Source organism: Carassius gibelio, chromosome A25, assembly GCF_023724105.1.
Source record: "Carassius gibelio isolate Cgi1373 ecotype wild population from Czech Republic chromosome A25, carGib1.2-hapl.c, whole genome shotgun sequence".
Classification (NCBI taxonomy): domain Eukaryota; kingdom Metazoa; phylum Chordata; class Actinopteri; order Cypriniformes; family Cyprinidae; genus Carassius; species Carassius gibelio.
Genome location: NC_068395.1, coordinates 2,832,978 through 2,845,906, shown reverse-complemented (window position 1 = coordinate 2,845,906; position 12,929 = coordinate 2,832,978). Strand labels below are relative to the sequence as shown.

At 34.3% G+C, this 12,929-nt stretch overlaps 1 protein-coding gene across 6 annotated transcripts in view; it reads right to left on the bottom strand.

Moving 5' to 3' along the window:
- LOC127946841 (plexin-B2) overlaps positions 1 to 12,929 on the bottom strand; it is a 153,923-nt gene that overhangs the window by 53,543 nt on the left and 87,451 nt on the right. For 5 of the 6 annotated variants that reach the window (XM_052543657.1, XM_052543654.1, XM_052543655.1 and 2 more), the window contains one exon: positions 5,317 to 5,389. The exons of the other annotated variant lie outside the window; for it this stretch is intronic. The gene's annotated coding sequence lies outside the window, so the exon portion shown is untranslated. The remainder of the gene's footprint in view (positions 1 to 5,316; positions 5,390 to 12,929) is intronic. 6 annotated transcript variants of the gene reach the window in all.

Here is a 12,929-nt window from a genome sequence, read left to right as displayed (position 1 = left end):
CTGATTACCTTTGCAAACTGTTTTCTTTCAAATATTATTTTTTCAAATATAATTTAAATATATTTATACCATGGTCAGTCTGAATAATCAATTCTGATTGGCTGGCATGTATGCATTAAAAAAAATAAAATAATGCATGACAAGGAGGCAAAGAACCACCAAATGTAAAGTTTACTGTCTGGGATTTGTTGTGTCAATCCACTGTAGACAGAATTGTGATTATAATGGATTCTGCTGTCTATAGTCGTGTTGTGACGCTTGAGTCCGGTGTAAACATGGGCTAAAATTAGCAAAGAGCTCCGGATCGCATCAGTGAAACACTGTTTGTTTGTTTGTTTGCTTTACTTTGCTACGGATTCATTTTTAAATAAGACAGTATGCTGGCTTTCCAGAGAGACAGAGAGTGAACGAGGATGCAGTGCTGAGTCTGACTAGAGTAGATATAACAGTAATCTTGAAACACATAAATGTGAGTAAAATTGCTTTTACCACTATTGCATTGTGTTTTTCAGACCATTTGATATATACCCCGCATACAAAAACAGAATGTTCTGCAGAGAGGCTTAAAAACAGGATATAAAATAGCCTACTACTTATAAATCATGTGTTTTATGTAGAAATCACAATAATATTATAAGTGAACCTCAGAGAACATTCTAAAATAATAAATAATGCAGTACATGATCCCTTTAAACAATTCAGTATATAATAATTTAAGATTGTGTTCCTGAATGAATCAGAATTTTTAACAAATGGAGTGAATGAATTAATTAATCATTCACTGACAATGACCTACTCAAAGACAGTTTTTTTTAGAACATCTTAAAGCTCTACTATATATATATATATATATATATATATATATATATATATATATATATATATATATATATATATATATATATATATATATATATATATATATATATATATATATATATACAAACACACACACACACATATAGGTGTATCTCAATAAATTAGAATGTTGTGGAAAAGTTAATTTCATTAATTCAACTCAAATGATTTTGGCTCACATTTAACAAAAACCCACCAATTCACTCTCTCAACAAATTAGAATACTTCATAAGACCAATAAAAAAATAACTGTCCTATTGGAAACTGAACACTTGGTAGAGGCTCCTTTTGCTTTAATTACTGCTTCATTTTGGCATGGCATGGAGGTGGCATGGTAGCACTGCTGAGGTGCTCTGGAAGCCCAGGTGTCTGTGACAGTGGCCTTCAGCTCATTTTCCTCTTGACAATACACTTGACACTTCAAGCAACTTGGGCCATGAGCTTCTCCACCCTCTCTCCAGACCTTGGTTTCCAAATGGGTTACAAATACAAAACTTGATCTCATCTGAAAAGAGGACTTTTGACCATTGGGCAACAGTCCAGTTCTTCTCCTTAGCCCAGGTGAGACACTTGGTTCAGCAAATTCCTTGACACGTGAACGTCTGTGTGTGGTGGCTCTTGATGCCTTGACCCCAGCCTCAGTCTATTCCTTGTGAAGTTCACTCAAATTCATGAATACATTTTGCTTGACAATCCTCATAAGGCTGCGGTTCTCTCTGTTGGTTGTGCATCTTTTTCTTCCACACTTTTTCCTTCCACTCAACTTTCTGTTAACATGCTTGGATAAAGCACTCTGTGAACAGCCAGCTTCTTTAGCAATGAATGTTTGTGGCTTACCCTCCTTGTGAAGTGTGTCAATGATTGTCTTCTGGACAGCTGTCAGACCAGCAGTCTTCCCCATGATTGTGTAGCCTAGTGAATCATACTGAGAGACCATTTTGAATGCTCAGGAAACCTTTGCAGGTGTTTTGAGTTGATTAGCTGACTGCCATGTCACCATATTCTAATTTGTTATGATCTTGAATTGGTGGGTTTTTGTTAAATGTGAGACAAAATCATCTCAATTAAAAGAACTAAAGACTTAAACTACTTCAGATACTGTGCATTAAATTTATTTAATACACAAGTTTCACAACCACAACATTCTAATTTACTGAGATGCATCTGTATATATATATTTTATATATATTATCTCAATAAATGTTTTTTTTTTTTTATATAAAATACAAGTAATTGAAAAAGTAAATTCCTTTAAAAATGCTACTGTATCTTTAGGGACATGTAATGAACCATTATATGATTGGCTAAATGAAGTTGTGACTTCATTGAGGATTTCTGAATGAAATCAGATTCAAGTGATAAAGTGACTTCAGTGTGAGTTGTGCTTCATTCTATAGAAATGGATGTTTTTGGTTAGCGAAACTCGGCTAATCTGACCAACCACACATTAATGCTGTGCGTTAACAAGTGGTGAACTGCGGAGGTGTTTCACTGCTCTATCAACTTAAAAACAGCTACAAAATCCTATCTTTCATGATATATTTCCTTCAAAGGAAGAAAAGTCTTAAGGATGTGATAGAAGACGGATTTCAAATGACTTTCACAAATGAAATTTCAGAAACTAAAGCCATGTAAGATGTACCTGAGAACTCTCCTTATTGTGTTTGAATTTCCCACATGACTAAACAGAAACACAGATATGATCACACACACCTTCATGCTATCCTGTCATATCTGGCCTAGAAGGAAATGCTTTAGGGCTCAGATGGGTTTGGGCAACATCAAAGCCAGGGTTTAAAATCTCTCTCGCTGGCTCTTGACGCTCAGATAACCACTGGTCACTCACTCTGAGTATTCCTGAGTATTTATCTCCGCGGCCTTCTGCTGATAATTAAAGCACACAAACTTGGCCGTGATTAGCACCTGTGGCATTGGACGGCTCATCCAAACTCCAAGTCTGTCCCCAGCCCACTTCCAAAACCATCACACACTAAGCTTCAGGGTGAGTGCCACATCTGAGGCCATGCTGCATAAACATGCATTTTCAATTTGGCGAAAAAGGTCCAAATGGAAACTGATGATTCAATTCCTACATGGAGTTCTAGATGCAGTCGAATTGTGCTATCTGTGTCTTGCTCTGCTGAGTGAAGCCAATTTCTCTGCTCTTCTGGAGTTATGAGGAGACGTCTGACTGACGGAGAGGACACACACATGTCTAGGTGCTTCTTCAACTTTGGACACTTGTGTCACAGGGGTGAAAAGATTTAAAAATAATAAAACAACCAAAAAGTAGCATGCTATCATTCTTTGGTAAATAAGTACTACTGTTCACATTGAAAAAGGGAAATCCTTTACAAATGCTACTGTATCTTCTATATCATGAGGAACAATTCTACTCATTCTCTGCTATAGGAGTGGAAGGACTGTATAAAATCGTCAAGAGGTGCTTCCAGAAGTTAGATCCTCTTCTGACTATCATTAATTCATCACTGCCATAATGATATACCCCAATATCTTTCAAACGGGGGGTTATTGGGTCTCTTATTTAAAAAAATACAGCTTGATCCTAGAGAATGAGTTAATTATAGACCAATATCAAATGTCACTTTTCTGTCAAAAATATTTGAAAAGGCATCATCCTCTCACCTATGAGTTCCTTCTTACAGAGAAATGGTATCTGTGAGGACTTCCACAGGATTTTAATTGTATTATTATACTGAGACTGCTCTTATCAGAGAAATACCTGTTCTTATTATACGATCGTGGTTATATTTCTCCATTATTGCTACCGGATCTGCGCTTGACACTATCGACCACAGCATTCTTTTGCATAGACTACAAAATTATGTTGGGATTAGTGGAATAGCATTGGCATGGTTCAAATCTTACTTATTTAACCATCATAAATTCATAGCAGTGAATAAAGATGTATCATATCGAGCACAAGTACAGTATGGAGTACCACAAGGCTCAGTACTAGGACAGCTGTTTTTCACGCTTTACATGTTACCCTTGAGAGATATCATCAGTAAACATGGTGTTAGCTTTCAATATTATGGTGATGATACTTAGCTCTATATTTCTTCACAGCTTGATGATACATATCAAACTAAAGGAATGCATAGTTGACTAGTAATTTCCTACTGCTAAATTCTGGAGAAACACACGCACACACACACACACGCTTGTTTTTGTGAAAAGTGGGTTCATCCCATAGGTGTAATGGTTTTTATACTGTACAAACTGTATATTCTCGAACTATAATTCATAATCAGTTAGTAACTTAAGTGTGAACTTATAGCAATCTTTCCTTTGAAAACCATGTTTCTAGCATTTGCAAATCCAAATTTTCCATGTTAAAAATATATCTAAATTATGACCTATGCTATAAATGTCAAATGCAGGGACATTAATTCATGCATTCATGACCTCAAGGTTAGGTTATTGTAATACTATATAATATATGTGTAATGTATTTGTATAAGTCACAAAATGAGGGAATTCTCCCATGATGCAGGCATCTCAACTATTTAACATTGTCAGAATGAAGGTGTGAAAAATGTGTTTTAAGAGAGTTTACTTTTTCAAAGTCCACAGGGACACAAGTGCTCATAGTTGAAGAAACAGAGTTTCCTCTGACACTGATCACATGAGACTCCTTGCTAATGCTAAATGAAGCTCTATGCTAATGCTTGTTTTAAACGTGACCGATAAATATTCAAACACATTTTCCCCACCGCCGTCAATTAAGTACAAGACAGTTTTGTTCTGCAGCAGGGAATAATTTGGGTTTGGTTCCAGTGAGAACCTTCTGAAGTTTTGAAGGATGATGCATCATGTGGCAGACAGGGGGCATCGCTCAGACAACGGGATAGATGTCACACCTACTAATGCCAAGGGGGGCATTTGCAAATGAGTTACTGTGCCACCCCCTTCCCCTCCTTGCTGAATCAATTTCGAAAGTGAAAGTAAACAGCAAACAGCACGGATAGTAAAGTGATTGTACGTTTTGTGCGCATCAGCCACTGCACTCGACTACAGACTGCACGCTCCCCTCCCAATACACCACACCCCTTCATGATTTTGATAAATTTTGATATATTCTCCATCTATTTTTAGAGCAAACACCTAAATTAACAATTACATTTTTGTATAGAATTTTATACAAATCACAAAGTCTATAATCACATAAAATAATGTTCTATATATCTTTTATAAATATACACATATACACACACATATATTTACATGTAACATCAGATTTTTTTTGTAAATTAGGAAAAAAATTTCATTAATAATACGTTACATAATTTTTTATATTCACTGTTAACATTTTATTTTACATTTAATAAATAAAATAAATAAAAAATAACTTATTTTATATACTTATATATATATATATATAAAATCTACTAGCTGCAGTGGAGATGTTAATAAACAGAGCTCGAAGACACTTACTTTCAAGGCAAAAATTGCTTTAATTGATGCTTGACATAAGAGTGAGGTGTCTGTCTGTTCAACCTCCACGACTCTGAAACAGAGAGAGAGAGAATGAGGTGTGTGTAACAAATTCAGATAAATCACATGGCTCCTGTAATCTTCTCTTTCATTCAAGTCGTCATTCTCTCTTCTATAGACCTGTTTAATCCGTAATGAAGCCCGGTTAGGGAGAGAATCAATGTAAGTACCCATATTAGGGGATTTCAGAGGCGTAAATAAGTTAGAGGGTGGCAGTGAGGGGCGGGGTGAGGCTTTGAAATTTTAATGTGCTGTGGGGAGCTGGTAGACCAGCTTTCTCCGGAGGGGCTTTAGCATCAGCTAGCATCAGAGAAACACCCGGATGAGGATCTCCACCCCCAAAAGAGCTGCGAGGGAGTTCTCTGGAAATCACACACAAATGTTAAAACGACAGACCTATGCACTGGGAGATTTCCTCTGTACTAAACACACACAGAGGGTGAGTGAAACCTGCAATTAATTTATATAGATTAATAATTATTTTAAAATGATGGATGGATAATTCTTGTGTGAGAAACATTAAAATTACCGTTTAATCATTTCACGCCTTCCCCATTCTATTTCCATGACAAACCTGTTGCTCTCTGTGAACAACACTCATAACAGCGTTTCAGTTAGTATGCTGTCTTAGGAGGCAGTTGTCTGTGTAGCTCACTAGGGTTATAAACACAGCCGAAGATCTCCTTCCTTACAACAACAAACAGCAGCAAAATGCTAAGAAGGATAAATGTTCTTTTGCAGATGCTAAATCCACTAATTGCTCTTCGCTAAATGTACTTGTTACTACTGCTGGTCACGCTACACCCCTTTAATTATTCACACCTAAGCCTAATTAGTCATATTGGTGCAACCAGAGGCGAACACAACCTCCATCAGAGGCAAATCTAAGCTCAAACGCTTTGCTAGATGTGTGCGGTTCCAGCGAGCGTCACGGCGTTGAGCCGCTAGCATCACACTGCGTTTGAGCTACAACTTTGTCGGCCTGTAATCAGCATGAGCGAAAAGTTTTAGCTCAAAGCTCAGATGAAATATAAGATCTAATTAAGCGGCGAGCAGAAGTGCTGATGTAGGACAAGTTATAACCTTTCATATCCTGATGAATATGGATTTCAGGGCACGGAGGAGGCCAGCGTACTTAAGAAGCCTTTATAAATATCAGCCGTGACCAGTGCACACAACCTCTGAACGTGAACCTCCAGTTCGAAGCTCATCCCAGAGAATAAGACGCTCCAGACAGTAGACTTTAATAAATACGGCTGATTCGACGTGCACAATTAACACTTGTGTTGCACCTGAGACATTAGTGCCTCATTCATTGGATCAGCATCTGCCTCTGATATTCTAGAAGAGTCTGTCAAGGAGCTCTGAAAGATCTCGATTAAGCATATTACAATATATAATAATATGTATATGTATGTAAGTTATATAACAACATACATACTGTATATAATTGACTATAAAACTTCTATAAATTATTTAATAAATAAAATATTAATATATAATTATAATTATTGAACATATAATTGATTAAATAATATATAAAATTATATTAGTAATACAGTAATATTCCAAATAAATAAGAAATGTCTCTAGCAAAATATTATATATTGTTTATAAATACATGTAATAATATATATAAATATATAAACATAATTGTATAATTGTTGCATAATAAGTACAAAAATAATTTTATAATTTATAATTAATTATATACTATCTCTAGAATCATGTAATAATAATAATATATGAATGATAATAAATGCTGTGCTATTTGAAAGATATAATATAAAATAATAACATATAATTAATTGTTAATATAGATTTATAAATATACAATCACATTAAATTCTACTAGTAATACACAAATATTACAATAGAATATTATTTATCGTAATGTTTATATATATATATATACATATATATATATATACACACACACACACACACACACACACACACAGACACATTTTTCTTACTTAAGAATAAGAAAATAATTATTTATAATATTATATAATATAAAATAAATCATAACTGTTAATATATAATTATAAATATACAATTAATTATAGATTCAATTCTACTAGTAATACACATTAATATTACAATGAAACCTTAACTACTGTTGCTAGCAAAATAATGTATATTGTTTATACACACACAAACATTATTTTATAATTATAAAAAAAAATTCTGTAGAATTATATATTAAAATTGATTATACACGTTATTGTGTTCGTGCATATTATTATATAATAGGACCTCCTTTTATTAATTCACGTTATGTAGTAGTAGTAATTATATATTATGATTTCATATTTTAAATATTATGATTAAATTAAGTATGTACTGTTATAGTTACAGTGTCAGTAGCAAACCAGACGAAGACAACTAGCGAAACCTTGACCCTGAACATTAACAGATTTAGCAATGAATCATGGGTAATGTTCAGTCCGGATCATCAGATGCAGATTAAGAGCTCTTCAGGAGATTCTGCAGTGAGTAAAAGCCCAACAGGAAGGTTTGTTGTGTGTCAGACTGATCTTTTCAGTATCTGAACCGAGCACAGTGTCCAGACATGACCAAACAAACTTAAACTGGCATGTCCTGCCGCACAGTTTCTAATTATGGGGATGAAAACTGGCTGGCACTGATTGTGCCGTGATCGATCGTAAGCTATAAATCTTCTGCCCTACATACAGCAGTGTAATGGGGTTAAAAGATCTGGTTTCCCCTCAACCAGTCTGGCTCTAAGTGCTTGATTCAACACTGAAGCAGTTCTTCAAGAGTGATCTAGCGTAAAATAAAAGATACAACGATTAAACTCTATTTTTTGACGCCTTTAGCATGCAATATAAGGATTTCAAGACACTGAGTCTTGTTTATGCTTGGGTTAAACATCAATCTAACACAATTGAGTGAGGTTTATGCTTAGAATTAAGAAACAAATGCTACCTTAAGGGTAAGAAAAGTACATTTAATTCAAGATATATTTGCTGTAACTTTTCACACCAGACAAACAAAGCGCTCAGCAGTAAACGCTGTAATGTTAAATCAAAAATTAATAAAGAAATCAATTGGAGACAGATTATTAATGAAATTAATTAATGAAATTAAGCTATTTTGAAATGCATATCAACATTTAAAAATAAATACATGTTGAGTTTTCTTTTTATTTCATATAACTGCTGGAATCAAAAGAATTATGAAATAAAAAAAAATTGTGCTCAGATTTCAAGACTTTAGTAATTTTTTTTACACGTTTTTGTAAATTTTAGTAAAGTTTTTAGAGTTACCGTTGCATAAATGTGTAAATTAATTAACTAAGTTCATGTTGAAATGCAGTTTTTGCACATTTACAAAGAAAACAAAAACTTTAATTGCATTTTGCAAAAAGTAAATGTTGCGTTTTTCTTTTATTCCATTTAATTGCTAAAAGTTTTATCTAAAATATTTTTACTAAAAACCTTACAAAAAAAAAAAAAAAAAAAAATGTAACAATCATTTTACAAACAGAAAAATGTCATAGTAAAAAAGTAAATGTGCTTCCTTTTTTCAAATAACATGCTGAAATTATGAAATTATGAATAATTCAGAATTTTTACTGAAATTCTGAATTCTATTTAAGTAAATGTCTTAGTAAAATAGTAATTGTTGCATAAAAAAATCTTACATGTACATATACAGTATATTCAAAAAGATGTTGTATAAAATTATTATTATTTGTATTTTTGCAAATGCTGTGTGAAATACTACAGAATTTATACACTGTACAATATAAATTATTATTATTATTATTCTTTAGGGTAAATGTTGCACAAACAATTAGCTAAATTAGCTAAAAAAATGCATATTTTATGCAAAATAAATAAATAATAATAATTTTTTTGTAAGAATAAATCGAACAAACCTTTGCCTTAATCCAAAATATGTTTTCTAAAAACTCAAAAACCTAAACCTTTTCTTAAAAAAGGCATTCAGCAGCAATCGCTCTAATTTGAAAAGGCCCTCAGGGAATAAAAAGCAGAAGCAGACAGATTTGAGATTTGAAGGAAGGGCAGGTGACAATGCATTCAGTTGTCAAACATGTCGACAGCCTCCAGAGCTGCAGAAACTGAAAGCACCAAGGGTGAAGGCAAATCATTTTACCGTTATTATTTATGTATTGCTCACAAAAGCACCACTGCAAACCAGATAAGAAGCGTCCTCTGTGATCCGGCGCTCAGAGGTATTATCTCATTAACATTAAACCCTCTCCAGAATCAAACTTCTAAAAACACCTGTTTCTGCGTTTTCCGAGCCCATGACAAACACATTAAAAGTGTTCAGAGTTTTTAGGGCATCCGAGACCCCCGTGTTCAATCTCTCTCTCCTGCTGTGCTTCCTCAAAGATAAAATGCATGTTTATAACATCTCTGAATGTCATTATAAAGCCTGCGATACAATGGCAAACGCCAAGGGACTCTACTCAAAGTCGTGGAAGTTCTCTCAAAGATTTTTTCAGCGTGGCATCGGGGACGGGAATCCTCTCGTGAGAAACCGCTGTAGTCGAGCTGCCATTCAAAATTCATGCACGCAGAAACGCATGGTATGCAGGGCCTGATTTCTAGATGTTTAGTTGCAGTTTTAGCATATGGAAATCAGAGAGATCTGCACAGAGATGCAGGCTCCCTCAGGAACGCACCAGTTTTTCCTGTTTACTTTTCGCTAAAGATTCCTGGCTGCGACCCACGACTGGCAGCCCGAGACGGGAAGAGGAGAAGACGTCATACTGGAAATCAGATTACTTTTTGGAAACTACAGGTAAGAATTGTGTTTTGAATTTACACCATTTAAAACCATCTTACCTTTCCATGCTACTTTTGTATTTATTTATTGAACAATACAAGTGTAAAATACTCGTCATTATTATTGTTTTTTATGAGAATGACAGAAAATTTGAATTTAAACGTTTTTTTCTTTTCTTTTTTTTTGAGCAAATGTTGAAAAAAATGTTTTATTGCACATCATTTATTAAGAAAATTAAAACGCAACACTTTACTTTTTGAAAAAAGTTAATGTTGCATTTCCATTTTATTAAACTTATTTTATACAACCTACTGAAATTTAAAAAATTAGAAAATAAAAACTGACTTTTTTAGCATTTAGATAAATTGTAATTTTTTTTGCATTCAGATAAATTGCAATTGTTGTGTTATATATATATATAGCACAACATTTACAAACAGAAAACTGCATAATTCTTTCAAAATATATTTTGATTGAATGTTGCACAAAAACATGCTCAAAAAATGCATAAAATAATAATACAAACAAATAATAATTTAACACAGACTTAAAATACATATATACATAATTACACAACAATAATAATTGTGAATATTGGCCACTGAAAACCCCATATACTGTAGGCTGCCTAATATTCAAGTGTATTCATAAACATCAGTTAATATTTCAAATTATGACAACCCAAATAATAAAACAGCGTGAATCTCAGAATTCTAATGTAAAAGTAACATTATAATGAATATGATTACTACAATACACTACTTTTAAAAGTCAAGTGACTCAGACAAATGCACTCATGCGTCTCAGTAATAATGTCTGCGAAACCTCAAAAGGAAAGTGACATAATCATTCAGTCCAAACACTACGACATCAAGAACAAGTTATTTCCCCAGCCCTTGAAAAAAGAAATAAACTGTGATTACTGTGAAAATAGAACTGCGTTCACGAGCACAACACTTGTGCGGTCCACGTGAAAGTGCTGAAGAAAAGCAGTCAGGCGGCTTAGTGCAGTTTTGTCTCAAAGATGCTTATGAAGCTTTCTGAAGGGACTGACAGCCGCAGATTTTAAACCCTCATCTCACAGTGAGTGAAATGCCAACATCTGGAGGTGGGAGTGGTTTATTTCTCCATGTAAAACAATGGCGAATGAGGATGGAGGGGGATTTGGAGGGCGGTAATCTCGAAAATAACGAGGAACACTCATTAAAACAAGTCGGGAAGGAGTCGGGAAAGAGGGTTTGCAGAGAGTTGGGAGGCTGATCTCAATGAACGCTGTGTGTATTGCAGGAAGCTTTTTATTTGAAAAAATTAAAGCAGAGATTGTGTCGTCCGTCGTTATGAAAGTTTAAATGCTAGCTGTGTTTCAGAGTTTTTCCAGATGTTTCTAATGCTGGCGAATCAGTGGCGAGCTCTGGGGTTCAGAGGCAAACAGAGGAGCAAGAACGAGCTTTGATCATCTCACAGCTCTAAAGCACACCAACACGAAACAAAGAGCCATATTCCACAGAGAGACACGTGTATTAATACAATCTGTGCCCAGAATGAGAATATCTGGGTGTTCGTTCATTTCAGTACACCTGGGGGGTGGGGGGGGTGGGGGGGGGCTTTGCATATGAAACTGGGTCAAATGCAAAAAAGACACTTGAATTGAAATGAAAAGAAATAAGTTTGCAAAAACACACTATGCAAGCTAATAATTCAATAAACAACCCAAAATAGAATGCAAGTCAACAAGAAATGGTATTAAGAACCCATTTTACTTCCCAAATGTTACTTATTTAGATGTACATTCAATAAGGAAAAAAAAAATATTACATTTAAGATTATAATGGCAAACTAATTTCTTTGTAAAATCTGCTGAAAATGTCCTGACCTTCATGACATCCAAGATGTAGATGAGATTGTTTCTTCATCAGAACAGATTTGCTCACCAGTGGATCCTGTGTGGTGAATGGGTGCCGTCAGAATGAGAGTCCAAACAGCTGATAAAACCATCACAATAATCCACATTACTCCAGTCCAGCAGTTAATGTTTTGTGACGTGAAAAGCTGCATGTTTCTAAGAAACAAACCCATGATTAAGGCATTTGAACTATAGTCCTCTTTCTTCAGTGAGAAAGTTGTCTCATTTGAATCAGGAGAGAAACATGCGCACATCAACCTCCATTTACAAGCGAAAACAGTGTGAAATTGTTTTAGACAATTTTGATGTGAGAGGGCAACAGGAGATTTTTTTTACTGGAGGAAGCGTTGTGGTTTATTGACTCCAACTTAAGCAGGAAGCAACAGTTTAGTTAAAACCTCTTAATTATTGATTTGCTTCTTGCAAACACACAGTTTTCACTTCACAAGACATTAACTGCTGGACTGGAGTGATGTGGATTACTGTGAAGTTTTTATCAGTTGTTTGGACTCTCATTCTGACGGCACCCATTCACTGCAGAGCATCTATTGGAGAGCAAGTGATGTAATGCTACATTTCTCCAAATCTGTTCTGATGAAGAAACAAACTCATCTACATCTTGCATGGCAAATTGAAAAAAAAAACATTTGGCAAATTGTCATTTTTGTGTGAAGAGTAAAAAAAAAAAAAAAAGTAAACAGAGTCAGTTTGTCTTTGTACAGTCATTTTCATAATCATCATTAATGTCTTTATTTCCACTAACATAATATTCCTATCCCCACATTGGCTTTTTATAAATCCATTATTACACATGCTTTAGGTAATCATAGTTTTATCAAGGTTAAGCATTAAAATACAAACAGAA